The sequence below is a fragment of the Caloenas nicobarica genome, chromosome 7, assembly GCF_036013445.1.
Source record: "Caloenas nicobarica isolate bCalNic1 chromosome 7, bCalNic1.hap1, whole genome shotgun sequence".
NCBI classification, from domain to species: domain Eukaryota; kingdom Metazoa; phylum Chordata; class Aves; order Columbiformes; family Columbidae; genus Caloenas; species Caloenas nicobarica.
Genome location: NC_088251.1, coordinates 29,048,098 through 29,064,589, shown reverse-complemented (window position 1 = coordinate 29,064,589; position 16,492 = coordinate 29,048,098).

The following is a 16,492-nucleotide window of genomic DNA, read 5'->3' as shown; positions in this document are numbered from 1 at the left end:
GAAATAGTTCTTTTGAAAGGAAGAAAAGAGCTACTTATATTGAGTAAAAGCTATCTAAATGGACCAATAAGGCAAGGTAAAAACAAACCATTAATATCCAGAAGATCAGTGTGGGATGGAGGCTGGAGCTATATCTGCATGGAATTGGCATGCTTACTGTAATAAAATTATAGTGGGGAACAGACTTGCAAAATTGCTATCACATGAGCTTCTATTTCCATCAGAGAGTTTGTGCGTGGGTCTTCTGAGCAATCCCTTTTTAAATCTACAGACATGTCATCTTTAAATCTGTGGAGATCACTAAAAGGGATCTGAAATAATTTGACTAATTGTTGAATCTTTTAACTTTTTTTTAATAAGCACTGCTAAAAGCAAAATATGAAAGAGGTCATCCTCTGTGGTTACATCCAGCCAAATATGAAAACAAGTGAGCTGGGATCCATGCAGAGAATCCTATATGCTTCAGCTAGTTCTCTAAAACCTGAAGCTCTTAACGTTACTATTACTTTCAAATCAAGCTGAGATTCTCACCAAAAATTCAAGAAAGATTTGGGTACAGATTGCTTCTAAAACTGGCTAAGGCTTCGCAGTAATACTGATTTCTTTCTACATTGTAGTCTAAAAGAGTCATCACCCCATGAGCCAGTTGTGCATTCCAGAGTGCAGAAAAATAGGAATTGATAGTAACTGCTAAGTATCCTGCACTCTGGTGGCAACATGGTAGAGGATGATGACTTTGAATCTTTCAAAATGACTTAAGAACCAATAACTTGATTAAACCTGATGCTGGTTGAATTCTGAGCAACTCTTTGCTGGCTATCTAACCTTTTTCTTCAAGGCATTCTTGACAAATTCTGTGAAAAATTCTTACTTGCCCATCTGTGTAAAGCCCTATGAAAGCAAAATTCAGTTAACTTTGTGGAAAATCTGTTATAAACCCCCAAAAATAAAAGAACCAAAAACTTGATCTGAGGACTCCATCTTTAACATGTTGCAATGTGTCTAGAGATTACAGCTCATATGGTCTGTAAAATCACCCATTACTTCAGTATGTCTGTAGTAGTAGTACATGTAGTGTCACAAATTACAAAGTAGTAGAAGAATGGATGTTAGTGTTGAACCTACGGAAATGCAGAAAATGACAGTTCAGACTAAATAGCTGTTCTGATGTCGCACCCTTCGTTCCTCTGGGCTGAACTGGAAGGGCAGCCGGTGCCTTTGACACCAGCTGTGCTGCAGCACCAGGGCTGAGTCAAGGACAATGTGTGTGTTGGAGGAAAACTTCCTACCAATGGCACTAATTAAGGACAGTTTCTTGCAATTCTTAAAAGCCTCTGTAATCTTTACCTTGAAGATAGCTTTAGGTAGTTATCTGCATGAGTAGTTTTGCAATACTTTCATGAAATATAATATGCTATTATAACTGTTTAACAGTCATCAATATTTCAAGCAGAGAAATGTAATGAGCTTCTCAAAATAGGTACTATTTACTGTACCTATTCAAACAGATGCCCTTTAATGGGAATTAAAAAGCACAGCAATGTAAGAACACTATCTTGACAGTAATACAGATCACAATCGCACTGATGTAAATATGAGGACACCTCCACAACCTTGTTTCCTGCACTGCATATTTGACAAAATATAAGGTATTTAATTCCTGACCAGAGAGCGCTAAAAATCCAGGTTTCGTTTCCCAACAGTTCAGTGATATCGTTGAAATTGTCCTTACCAACTACTCAATCGTTCTTTAATATAAGTGGGAAAGGAGTCCTGTTATTGATTGAACTCCTTGCTTTTATCCAGCCTATCTTAAGCTTGAAATAGATCCCTCTTGTCATAGAAATAATAATACGGCTTGCTCATAGTAGAGAACAGGTTCCTAGGTGCCGTGAGAGTTTTCATTGCTCACAAAATAAGTCAAATCTGTTTGGATAAGCAATGGCACCAGTGCCGGTTTCCACACAGTGACAACTAGTGCTGCACAAATTGATGTGCCACCTTAATGCTACGGGATTGATTGAACATGTCCCTGCTGTTATTTTTTGCTGTTGTCTTTCCTCGGGAGAACAGTGTTCCTAGCGTGACCCCTTTTTCTTTGCACGTCAAGTGAAGGAATATCACCCCTTGCTGTACTTGTGGGGACAGATATTGATCTTGGAAACAGTGATGCAAACCAAAAGTAACTCCTTGGGAGCTGAAGGAATTGCTCTGAACATTGGCCTGTGAAACTGGGGTCAGACTCCAGCCACTGGCCTCTAAGCTTTATTTTTTACCTAATGAGAAGCAGTATATCTAATGCACCAGTGCTGCAAAGTGCTGAGCAACTTGGCAGAAGTGAAAATCTATTATTATTTGTTATTGATGCTTGTAACACAAAACATTGATGTATGTCACAATCTCAATACATTTTCTTAATGGTCATATCTATGTTAAATATATTGATATTTCTGCAACACTTTGTGAGAAGTAATACCAACATTTAATTTTCATAAAAGCTTTTTTTTTTTTTAAGGAAATAGCATAAAGCCTCATCCCATAACTCAGCTACCACTTACTGTGCAACAGATGTTTTCTGCTCAGTTTCTGTCACTTCAAATCTTTTTAGAAAGTGCCAGACATGTATATAGCTAAACTCAGGACAAACCCCTTCAGCCCTGCCTGTAAATCTATTTGGTCCTGTAACATACATAAGTGAAAAGGTAGATTAAACTTGAGCCGAGATAAATATCAAAAAGTCGTGCATTTAAAAAAAAAAAAAAAAAGAAATTTTCGAGATAGAGGAGAGACTTAAGAAAATCTCATCCATTAATATGATGATCTACAGGCAGATGGTGACGTATTATACAAAACATTAGAAGTTATTTTCTCTAAAATTCAAATTAAAAATGCAAGTTCTCATACTGGTCACTGATGGCTGCCTTGTTTACAAAAAATGAGAAAGTGCAACTTTTTCTTAGGGGAATGCCACAGCAGCGAAGTGCCACTGCACTGCGTTAGACTATGAGTACAGGTTCTGAAAAAGACTTGGAAAGAATATCAAGATTAGTAAACAGACTTACATAGAACCTTTAAAAATCTGAAGCACTGTGCTGTTGTCTGCTGTCCAGTTAGGGTTTTTTTTTTCTCACATGTATGGTTTGTACATATAGGAAGATTTTTCTCCATAGAAAAACTACAGAAAAACAATCAGTGCCACCATCAGTTGTCATTAATCCTAGACAGTGAAGACACAGCAATACCACACAATCCAAAGAAAAATAAATATTTATTGTTACTTAAATCTCTTTTTGGAAATTCTTGCTCTCATTGGAGGTTTAACATTCATAGGAAGCTTTGTAGGAATGCTTTTGTAGCAGAGAAGTGGGTTCCATTACTGCAATGAAGACAAAATAGTACTTCTTACTAATGTGTTTGGGGTTTTTTCCTTCATTTTTTTTTTCTTTCAAATCTAGCTCCTTTTGAATTTAAATTATCTTGCTGATAAGCAGTTTTTACAGCTTAACAATTGTGGTACGTCATTGATCAGCTAAGTTAGATGATACTTTTTCTTCTTTCTGACTAGAAGACAGATTGCATTTTTAACAGAAAAATGAAGACTAGAGGTGGGTGAAAATGAGGCATAAGTGGTGATCAGCCTGTGTCCATGGTCATAAAAAATGAATATATGGTTTTGTGGCCAAGTGAGAGCATTCACAGGGCTAACAGTGACTCCAGACAGGAGTAATACCAATACAATACTATTAGTGAATATAAATGTAGAGAGGGACAGAAGGCTGTACAAAGCAGACAACCATTCACAGTTAAAACATTTTTTTCTCAAACACTGTTAGCACAACATTTAACCAGCTTTGCACTTAAAAATAATTTAGTGCTTGATGCTTTGCCTCTCCAAGGATGGAAAATATTTTTGCTGTCATTTGCCTGAGATGGTAATATTTCCTGGTGCTTTTAAGTAAGTAACTTATTGTTGCTTGGGGCTTTCACTCTAAGACTTTTCATATATGATACACTACTTACCTTAGCATTCCTGTCTATATATTTACATTGCTCTCATTTCAGTGGTACTCAGGCTCCTATGTACCAACATGTCTTCCACTCCCTGCAGAGGAAGAGTATAAGTCATTAATGCTTCTGTATCCCTGATGATTTTATTAAATGAAGTTTAATTACTTCATTGCTTTTGTATAACATAATCTAGTGCTCATTTACTCTATTATTAACATTCAGAGGAATTAAAGTCGGGTGCATTTGCATCAATACACATTGAGCATGATGTAGGGCCAGGCGTAATTAATTTCTCTCACAGCTATGGAGATTGTTAATTTCTTAAAAAGAAAAAAAGCCAATATGTAGGACTTGTGGGGTTTTTATTTGGATTAAGGCTTCTTTCTATCACTCTGGAGTTGTAAATCAGCATTTTGGTTTAAAGTGTTCCTATTTTACTTTTGAACACTGTTTACCAGAGTGCTGTCAAATGGTAAAATGTGTAGCTAATTCTTTTTGCTGCAGGGGAAAAGAAATGAAACTATGCATTAAAAGTTAAATAACTGAACCACAGATCTAGCTCCTCTTATGAATGGTAAAATTTTCATCAGCTTCAGGAAAAGAAGGTGTGAGTTCCTCGGTCATTGATTTCCTACCTTTCTGGAGATCAGAAGTTCTGCAGAGGCACCGGTGAGGCTCAGTCCTCCCACCACCCTTCACCATGGCTTTTACCCCCCCAGCTCCCTTCCCTGTCGGGGAAGCCCAAGATTCTCATCTCCTGGCTCTGGACAGGAGGTCTGGGAGCTCCACACCTCTCCTGTGATGTGCTCACACCTTTCTTGCTGCGAACTGCTGCCCCAAATGCTGTCAGCTGCAGAAATGTCTGGTTTAGGGAGTTTTAGGCTCTGTTTCTCTGCTCCCAGTCTGACACAAAGTCAAGTTTTCTTTTTTTTTTTTTTTTAAACAGAAAGTGCTGAAAAAATGCTTCTTCTAAAAAATGAGTTTCTTTAAAAGCTTGGTGAAATGGGAGCCCCACAACTGAGGAATACCCCAATCATCAAGCACTTTTAAAAAATCTATGGCTTGCGTAAGAGGCTCTGCCAATAGAAATGAGACTGAATCTTTTAAATGAACCATCCGCTTCTGAAATATATCACTCCAGTAGCCTTCCCTGACCGTTTTGCAAAGGATCATCTGTGTGTGTTTGCTAAAGAATTTTTTGGTAGAGAAATGTCATTGCCTTTCTTATTCAGTTTGTTACTGTTTCCACATGGTAGGATGTTAAGAGATTGCTTTCTCTGTCCCCTGTCAATAAGTGACCTGCCTTAACCAGGCACTCAGAAATGAGTCATAACACTTGTCAGCGTGTGGACCAGCGATTGCTAAGGAGCTCACCACTCCGAGGCCATCTGTAGCAGCACTTGCTGCTCATTTCACAGCACAAGAGTTAGTGTGATTACGCCTTTGGAAGTAGATGTTATTCGTGAACAGTCAGAGATGGGGCAAGTGAAAAAGAAATACTCTATCAGCTGTTTCCATTTTGTTATTGTGTCCTGGTCATGAAATCAGAACGTGTACAGCAGTGCAGAGCAGGGATGTACCAGCTGAGATGGAGGTGGTCCTGTGGGGACAGGGGGAAGGAATCAGGTGATTGCTTGACAGGAGGCTTCAGCAACTGTTTTAGGAATATTCTGTAAGCCCCTGACAAAACCAAAAGTAAAGACTGAGTAAAGGTAGCCAAAAGAATCTGGGAACTTCACCACTGATGTAAACCGTTGCTGTGGACTTTATTCCTAAGGAATTCAGATCCCAGAGTTGTAGATAACATACATCTATTTTGAAGATAAATTCTTCTCTAGCTAACTTCGTTTTCAAACCCAAAGGCAATAGGGGAGCACGGGTTCTCTTCCCTTTGGTGCTGAGGAATTCCAAGGAGAAGAGGAGGAAACAAAAAAGGATGCAGGGAAAACTTAACCAGGACCAGTAAAAACACTCGTCACATTCCTAGTGAAGGTCTAGTAAGCAAAGTGAGCCACTAAGATCCCTGCTGAAGAGGTACAGATTTACTGTGTTTGAGTACCATGTTTAAATTCTTAATTCTCAGCCTTGGTACTGGAATTCCCAGTTTAAGCACTGAATTCAGACTTTGGAAGAAGGAATAGTCCTTGTGTTTTAAATGTTTTTCTTGCTGTTCTAGAAACACAGACTTTGGTCTACTTTCTCTTTCATTTTAGAAAATTGTGATATAATCGTAGGGCATTTGATGGAAAGAAAGGAAAAAATAATTCAGGGGACCTTCCTGAAATGTGGTCAAATCAGATCTTTTTGGTGAACAAAATTTAGTCTATGGGCCTCTTAAATATCCTTCAGGACTGGATTAGAGCTGTGATATAAGTAATAGTGCACAAGTGAGACTTAGCATGTGAGGGCTTTTGTAATGGGCTGTTTTCAAAGATATGGATAACTGAAGAAAATGGAAAGTTCCGCTTGAGACAATCAGTAGTCTTGTTTCAGCCTAAGAAATATATTTTAAATTCCACACATTTACTCTCAAAAATAACTTGGGAGCCAAGATAAACAGTCTAAGAAATTGCTCTTGAGAAAAGCTGGTCACTGATTATGTCAGTACTACTCATTTTTTTCATGCTCCCAAACCTTGCTAAGTGCCTTCTTCAGGCCAATAAGGAGTATGCATAACGTTAAAATTAGATTAATGTTGGATTAATAAAGCATTAATATGGCAATAGCTTGAAGTTATTGATGGTAAATTTTAATTTGAGGAAATTCAAAAGATCGAAACAGAAATTAATTTTATCTAACCAGTTGTTCAACAGACATGGTAGTACCCACATATCATAAAACACACAGAAATAGATTACGCTCAAAGGAATCCTCTTGAAAGTGAATGGAATGCAATGGGTCTAGAGCTTGAGTCAAAGGCCACTGAAGTTTAAGGAAAGATTACGGGAGTTAATAATCCTTAGGTCGTCTTCTCTCTCTGGCATATTTATAAATGTTCACGAGCATGTGTTGGAAAAGGTGATGTGCGTTGGTAACTTACCCCTCTCCAATCTGATGTGTGAAGTTGCAGGAAAAAAAATTGGCATCATCACAAAAGAAAATTATGAATGTTTCTATATTTTCATTACCTATATGTTTTTTAAAATCAAATGTTATTCAGGGTGTGCACTTGTTGAAAACAAATGGGTGTTTATTGGGAAAATATAGTAGCAAGATGTTAAATAAGGCTATGGGAACATAAGGAAAATCATTTAAAGCAAGGAAAAGTCAAACACCTCTGGAAAAGTTATCAGAATAAATTATGGTGCTTGGATATGCTCTGTCCAATTAAAAAAAAATACTACTTTTATCATTAATAGTATTTTCCTAATAAAAGTTTTATATTCAAATTCCAGGATACTGTGTATATTACGGGAAAAAATATTGTTGTAACTTCTGCTATGTACAAAGCTTTCCCTGAGAGACTGTAAAGTTATATAAACTATGCTGTCTGCATTTTTTTGCTTGCTGAAAATCATCACTGGCTTTTATCATATCAGAAGATTTCTTGTGGGCAGTACAGTAGTGTATTTCTGTACAACTTTGGGACACAGAATTTTCAATTTATTGGACCAGCCTCAGAATTTTCAATGTATTGGTTCAAATAAGTGTCACTATTGCAGTCTTAACTCTTAACTTAATATTCCTAAAACGAAGGAAGCCATAGCTCCAGTTTTTAGTTATGAAATTATACCACTATACAGACAGAGTGGGAGAAGTATCTAGATGATCTTTTATGGTAAAAATTCCATCCACGCTGAAGAAATTTAATCTGTTTTTCATATAGAACACTTCACAACAAAACAAGTAAGCTTTGAAAAGCACCTTAATGAAATGGATGGGCACCTACAGTCTTTAAACTCCACAGGATTTCCAACAATTAGTAATTGATTAGAACAGTTTCCACATACCTCATAGAAAGCAATTACACTGTCCCCTGAATCTCCATGGCTTGAAGCAGTATGTTAAATTTGGACCATGTTTCTCATCCAGACTGGTAATTCTTGTTTGTGTTAACAGACAAAAACAGGATGAGAAAACTTCAGGCAATGGTGTGTCCAGGATTTAACTGCAGAAGTACCAAGGAAGCTGCACCAGGTTGCAACTACTAGGGATTTGATCTTGTGTTTTTCTATGTCTTAAATGTTAATCATCTTTATTTAACCTACTCCCATGTAAAAATTTGAGCTTTTAAAAAGAATGTTTTCTATCAGCAAAAGAGCCTGAGCAATATTCCTCTGTATTTTTGTAATATAAAATTATTGCTGTTCACTATCAGGTGATACAAGAGTATTGTTGTATTGTTTATAGTGTGGGAATAATACCAGGGATTTGCACTACTAAACACAGGCTAAAAATCATCTTGTTCCAGAAATAACAATGAGGTCATGATCTTTTGTTTTTCTCTCAAAAGAAGACACATCATAATTATTGATGGTAGGGCTGGTAAATCTTGGCAACAGACATGTCAAGTTTAGTGTTTTGTAATGTAGCAAGCAGAAATCGTTAGTAGGGGCTACTTTTAGTCATTTCTAACACCGAGTAGCAGGACAAGGAGTAATGATTTTAAAAGAGCTAGACATGAAAAAGAAATCTTTTACAATGAGGGTGGTGAACCACTGGCACCGATTGCCCGGAGAGGTGGTAGATGCCCCATCCCTAGAGACATCTGCTTTTGGCATTTATATTTTAGAGGTTGCCTCCTTCCAAAAGCTGTATTTTTCATCCTTTCTGGCCTTCATGGTTAATTGCGTCTCTGCAAAGATCCAGTTGGCTTTTTAAACCCTTTAACTTCCTGTTCACAACGAGAAATTTGGCCTTCTCTCCTAGCTGTGTTACCCAAAGTTAATCCTGAATTCTGGCTTTACTGTGGTAATGACCCACTTTCATACACCAGATGGGATAAGTAAGACCAGCAGTGGATCCTCATTTTTCCTGATTCTTGTTCCTCAACTAGGAACTTCGTAGAGTTCAGGAGCTGCTACAGAGCATCCTTGACAGACCTCTTCCTCTTGGGATGGGAGTATCACATCAGTTCCTCCCATTCTTCCTGCATATTGCTTTTGAGCAGCGTACCACACAAATCCACCTAAGCAACCTCGTCAAAGCAATTTATCCTTACTGGGCTTTTAAAAATGTTAAGACAGCTGGGTCGTTCTCAATTTTGCCCAGACTTGTCCTGTTTCTTCTCCAGCAATTCAAAGGAACACACTGGCTGTCAGGACACTTGTGTTTAGCCAGCAATGCCTTTCCCGGTAGCCTCCAATCCGTGTTACCACCGTGTTAAATAAAGCTAATCAGCGCTGTTAGGAGCTACTCTACATAAACTAGAACAGTCAAGAGCTGAAGTTCTTCAGCTGCTAAATGGATACTACTGATTCTGCCTTTCAGGGTCCAAATAAATATTTGGCTATCTGGCTTCCGTGAAGAGACAGTTCAACATTTTGCTACGGTCAAGGGTCAAGGGAAGGAAGACATGGCAGATACGTGAGCTTATGCAATTTCTTGCACACATTGGAGCAGCTGCCTCGGTGTGTATAGTTGTGAAAGACTGTGGCTCTATCTCACAGCTTCAGCATCTTGTCAGAGTACAAACTATTTCCCTGGATCTTGGGGGAATCGGGTAACTGCTAGCTCTACTTCTAGTAAATGATCCTTCGGTAATCATGACCAATAACGGAATTTTTGCAAGCATTTCATAGACATAAACCTATTAGGAGGACACACACATATCTTGCAGTGGTGAGCAATACAAAGTCTCAAAGCAAAAGCTATGCTAGCTGTGAAATCAGAAGTGGTTTAGCTATTGATTTTGAGAGTAGGGGTTTTTTTTACAGTGGTTTATCATCATGCCGTGCAGATATGTTACCCGGCATATGTCTTTATTATATTGTGCAAGCCAAGTAAATTCTGTGATTCCATGCTTCTATATGTTGCACACACATCCTAGGTCAGGATCATCCAAATCGTCTACTTTCTCTGCCAGTTGATGAGGTAAAGACAACATGCAATAGATCATTAGGAAGGCACTGAAAGCAGAGGTGACTACCTACCTATCACCTTTATCACAGAACCAAGCCCAGCAGAGAAATGCCATCAGTCAGCAGAGGCTCTGCCAGTTCTCCTGACTCCAGGTCGTAAAGAACCCAAGTAAATTTTCATTTCTCTTTCCTTGTAGCCTGCTTAGTGCCTAGGCCTGAGATTTGGATTTGAGAGAGGAGCTGATTTTTGCATTAAGATGCAAACATGGACTTCTAGAAACATTAGAGAGAGTATGCCTCATTTCTAACAAACTCCTCTGTGTTGCAGTGTTAAGACCTTGTCCTTTCTCTTCTTCTCCAGGTTTTGGAAGAGAGAAAAAAAATCTGATTCTCTGAAATAAAGAAGCAAAAGATAAATTAACTTATTGTAATGTTAATGAGATTAAAAAAAAAAAAAACACAAACAAAAACAAAACACAAAAAACCACCACCTTTGTGTTCAAAGACTGTATTTATTCAGAATCCTCTGAAAGACAGAGAATAGCCTGTAACACCTGATGGGGCAAAAAAGAAGTAGTAGTTTACTAAGAGAATAATCCAGCTATGCACAGAAGAAGTTACTCTTAGGGAAAGAACCCCTAAGAGAATTCCTACGAATTATAAAACAGCTAATAATCTGAGAGAGATATTTTGTATTAGTGATTTATTCAATAGATTGTGGGTTTAAGCCAGGCATGATTTTTAGCCATAACTTTTCTTTTAAAATTAAATCATTTATTTTGCTAATAACAAGTATTCAAGACACAACGGCTGTGTTTTATAAAATTTAAAAAAAAATGTTAGAACACATGATCAGAGCAGTGAAGATAAAAGCCTTTGACTTACTAGAATCCCTTCTTCCACAATCTCGGAGAAGTAAAATCATTTTCTCTCTCTAGTTACTTTGAAGAAAGATTGTATTACTTATATCTGACATTCATATATTCAAAGATTTCTAAAGAGATAGTGGATGCAGAAAGTGTTTGGAGGTCTTGGATTCAGTTTGAAACTGCTGCTAAGTCTACACAGCTGATGGGAGAAATGAACCTGGATCTGGTCTCCAGTTTGCAGTAAGAAGGAAATGGTAATGGTATATTAATTCTAAGAGGAATAGATAGAAAAGCCTCTATGTATTTCAATTCTGGCTTTGTTATTTACTTGGGACTGTTTCAGTCTCTACACCTGAATAAGGTTTGTGCTTGTCCATCTTTCAAAATGCGTGAGTGTTTTTCAAAGAAAGGGATGCCTAAAATATTTAGTGTTCTACGTTACTCCACCTGCTGCAACTAGCACCATGGAGAGAATGTTCTGGGACACAGTTTATTTTGTTCGTAGCATCAAAATTGTCATTAGCTCATAATTCGCAGCTCATAGTGTCTTTTTTTGGCTCAATCGCTAGTATTTATTCCTAAGAAAGAGGAGCCTTTCTTAAGTCCTTTGTTAGCCTCTTTTCACCTTTCTGTCAAGAAAGCTGCTGCTAAATACACCCAACAGACAATTTTGTACCTTACCTAATGTCTCAGTACCAAAATCAGTAATCTCTGATCTGGAACTGAATATCAGATGTTTCTTGAAATTCGGAACACACAATGACCAGTATCTGTTCCATGTTTACTGTAGCAGTTATCACTGGAAAGAAAACCTCCTTCTAAATTAATTAACCATGTCCTTCCACAGACAATAAGCCAATCATGATTGATAAGTATTTCAAGGCATTCTTGTATTCAGTCTTGTAAAATTGTCCTCAGAAATTTTCCTGTTCTGCTCAGCTTACTTGCCTATAATAGAGCGGATATGCTCTTTGTTTTTCTTTCCTTTTTGAGTAGGTGTTTTGTGTTTGCCACTTAACAGTTCTCCAGAGTCTGTTCTGAAATTATCAAAGTTTATAGCACACATTTTCAAATTAACATTCTTAAATATGCCCACAAAATCTGTTGCTGCTCCCCAAATGCATCTTTCTACATTAAACTGCACATTAACTCATGTAAATATCCATTTGCATTCACAGAGAATGTACAAATAGATGTTCAACAAATTCCCCAAGGATGTTCCACAAAAAGTTTGACAACTATTTAAGTCTTACGTGTGACCAAAGCCGAGAAGATCTTGGGCTTTCTGTATTGTTATGAGGCAAATGACTCTTGAAGTTACCTCCTCAGAGAGGACCCTCTAAATCTGAATCTCCCTCTAACCTTAAATCTCAGTGTGGATTTCAGCACTCCAGCGGCATGCTTTCCTTCCCTCCAACTATTTTTAGATTTCAAGATCTCTTTATATGCAGGGACTAAAACCACAGTAAGAGCAAGCAGGAAGATTTCTTAAGCAACTCTTAAATTAACAGGTATAAGGATCTTTTTAATGCATGCTGATGTTCAAGTGGCTTGTCAGATCCCACATCTATCCCAAAATCCAAATATTATGGATTTTTACACAGATTCGGGCTCTGCAGACTCCACGAATTATCTGAAAACAAGTCTCTCTTCTTTCCAGATTGGAAATTTTACCAAAAATATTTATTAGTTCTGATTTCCACTGATAACTCATTTGATGTGAAAAGCAGAACCAATGCCAGTTTGCAAATCTATACTTGTCATTTTTTACATGGGACTGTTATCATCTTAAGACTTTACTCTTAGTCTGATTGATTGAAAAACACCAAGAAATAGACTTTGCATTTATCAAATATACAATTTTTACATTGTCACTTTTGAACTATTTTTCAATTGAGTGTTCTTTGACATTCAACATATTTTTCTTAACCAAAAATAATCTGTAAGTTGAGAGTGTATAATATCTCGCAGTACACATCAAGTAGTTTTTTAATACTAAGTATCATTGGTCATGTTATTAAAGGGAAAGACATCTCAGCATTTTCGTATTCTGACTATACCAGGGTCATTGCTGGCAGCATTGATTTCCCCCTGAAGTAAGAAGAGCTGTATTTCAAAGCTGAACCTGTTGATCACTTTGATAGCAAGCTTTTCAAACATTCAAAACAATCCCGCCCAATAGAAGCCTCCATCCTGTATCGCTATTCAATACTAAGAAAAATAAGTGTGTACCCAGAGTGAGGAGGATTATTACACAACAGTTCTGGGCTTCTTTCTGAACACCTCCCTCTTTCCATATTGCATCTGTATCATCATATGAAGTTTATTTGCAAAATCTCGGTAGCTGTCAGGAATCTCTTTCAAAGAAACATTGATGCTTACATAGAATTTAGTGACTTTTCTAAACATTTCTTTTTTCTTTCGCTCCTCTTTAGTTCTGTCAGCTTACTTACTTTTTAGCACCTAGCTCCCTTAATGCAAAACAGTCATATGAACAGAGTCTGTATTTGTCAGGTAGACAAAGTCTACACCTTTTTGCATGTCTGGAAGCTGCCTCATATTTCAAAGTGTGCCCACTGAAGAGCAATAAAAACTGCATAGCTGAATTTCTGACTTCAGTTTTGAACCAGAAATAGGCCTGAATTCTACAATCTGAGTGTAACTCCAGAGTGCTGAGTTTAACTGTTCCAATTCAGCCCATTACAGAGAGACTGAGCTGTGGAGTTCAAGTCCCAAACTCTGATCTGACTCTGAGCACCTGGAAAGTTCAGAGAAGAGTTTGGAGTAGATGCTTCAGCTCTAGTCCCACATTGCATGAGTCCAAACCTTGAAGCAGGACTCCATCAAGGAGACCAGATTGACTGAACATACCTCGTGATGGCACAAAAGTTATTTAAGCGGTCTTTTTTTTTTTTTCCTTTTCTTTCTTTATTTTTTCCTTTCCTTTCTATCCCCCAGGCTCTCAAAACTTAGCGTGAACCTTCATAAAATAGAGTCTGAGTTTCTGGTTTGTCACAAAGCTTTGGAACCAGGCAAATTTCCCAGGCTTTGTGGTTTCATTCCGAACATTTCATAGAGCTTTAAATCATACCCAGGAGCTCTCTTCTGTGTTTTACAGAGAACAAAAATTACAAATCTGGCTACTTATTGCAATTGTAACTATTTCATTCACCTATTGAGTACAGTATATTCATCATTTGCAGGCAGCAAATGAATACCTTAACAGATGGGAATTTCTGTTGTTTCCATGGTTTCAATAATAAATACGATGCTGATCTGCCCAGAGTAGCTCTTGTTTTTCAAAAGGGTCTTTAAATGACGTGCCTTTTGCAGTGGATTTTAAACTTCTTTTTTATGGAAATAATCTAGAAGCTATTTGTTATTACAACAGTTTACACTACACACTACGGTTGTTGCAAGACAATGTGATTCCTTATTTTTTTAAAAGCATATAATTAATGGGGTGAATTAAAATAATTCTGCATTCTGTGGTTATTCTAACCATCACTGTCCTGAAATATAGAAACATTTTAAAACCAGTGGTAGAGATATGGCAGCAGTCTTTAATTTCACCTTTTTAATTCTTATTTATGGAAGTTGCAGAACTGAATTAGCTCCAAAAATTGGTTGAATACTGAGAATAGAACTGATGAAAAATCAGTAGGTTAATTTGGAGGAAAAAAAAAAAAGTTTGTAGGCTTTTTGAGATGGTGACTGTGCTGTTGCATCCATTTGAACAGTACCTCAAATAATGGCCGTGTAGCAGTAGGTACTTTAATCCACAAAGAAATATTGTCTGAAGCAGCAAAGTCATGTTTATTCACAAAACCTTTTTTTCAAAATTGATAGGTAAAGATAGCTGAATAAATTGTGCATCAACACTACCCATTCTACAAACCATTCTAAGTGTCAGCACTAAAATCTTTGCAATACATTTGATTACCTAGTTGACATAAAGGTAAACTTGTCTCAAATCTGCCTGTGTTGTGATCGAACTCTTTGCAACAGCCATTTTAATGGAAAGTATTTGTTTCAGTATTCCTCTTACTAAAGAGTTTAAAGACTCTCTGAAGCAAGCAGAATTTCTTCATGTGTATTTCTTCCCCTTGGAATCAGATGGAGATACTGTTGACATACACTGCAAGTCTATTTGAGCAGGAATTTTGCCTCCTAAGGTAAACAAGTACTGTATCCAGCTGAAATGAGAACAGACAGCTTTGGAAGGGAGGATTGCGTGAGATGCACTGAAATCCAGCAGATGAGGTACATAACACCAACACTCCTGGGAACCGGTGCTTTTAATGACCAGAAGCACTCAGCAAGAACGCTGAGCAAAGCTTATACATCCCAGTCGGGTTTTATTGTATCGGACTGAATCCTAGTTTTGGTTTGTAAATTCTGGATTTAAATCCTGGTTTTGGTTGTCTGTGAAAAGCCATTTGGGCATTTTTTTTAATTGAAAAACTAGCTAAATTTGGAGGCTGGAAGAAGGGTCAGAGACTGGGAGCTGATTCTAGACACTGATTTTACTGAGGCAGCCTGGCCTGATGCATTACTTCTGAAAAACTGAGTAATTATTCTATTGGGTTGCTTCCCCGGGCTGAGGATTCAAATTATGCAGGCTGAATATGTGGCAAAACAGGATTTTAAAAAAACGCATTTAAGGCAAGATGCTGTCTGGGCTGACTGCAGACCCACTGCAACTTGCCAGAAAAACAGCCAGCCAGAGCAGAGAATTCAAGAGGGACTCTGTCTGGATTTAAGTATTGACCAGGCTTTGGGCTCATGTATCAGCTGAAGGGCTGCAGAGAGAAGCAGCACGTCTCAGGGATCTCTTTTGTTTCGTAAAGATTAGTAACTCCCCAGTGTTCTCTTCAGTGTAAAGATAACCATGCTTAAGAAATTACTCGGCTACGCTTGTTTTCCTAGCCTGTCTTCCACATTGATTTTGAGTAATCTTTTCAAACAAGACATGGAATTCAGAGGGAATATATTTTAAGCAGCTGGGTGCATGAAGGAATAGAGCGCTCGCTGATGACCCGAGGCAGTGACGAGGCAGAGCAGGGCTCCAGGACAGAGCCGCGGGCGCTGCTGTGGCCGCCCTTTGGCAGCTGCCAGACGAGAGCCACGTCCCAGCCCTGCCCAGGTTTGGCTGGATGTAGGAGCTCCGGGACACCAGCGCAGGGATTTACTCAAAGCGGTTGGTATCTCCCTGAAATAGGCTTACAGCAAGCTTTGTCACCTGCTGTGTGTTAATGATGCCGAGAAGTACAATGGAAAACTCTTGGTAGTAGAGTGTGATCCTGTGAATCAACTGCAAGACACAGTCTCAAATTACAGAATCAAAAATTGCGGTAAAAGATTTGGCTGTGTGTGAAAGCAGGTAAAATTCTTAGTTCTTTACACACATGAATGCTGTCTATCAGTGGTATTGATATAAACACCATAACTGGTGTTGTTTTCAAGCAGAGATCAAGGAAGAATTGGAATTCTTGGATGCATGAAGCTCAAACGCTATTATGGAAAAGATAACTGCAGCTATTTTCCTGGCAACAATTTACTAAGCCTTTGCGACTTATTAAAGGCCAGGGCAAA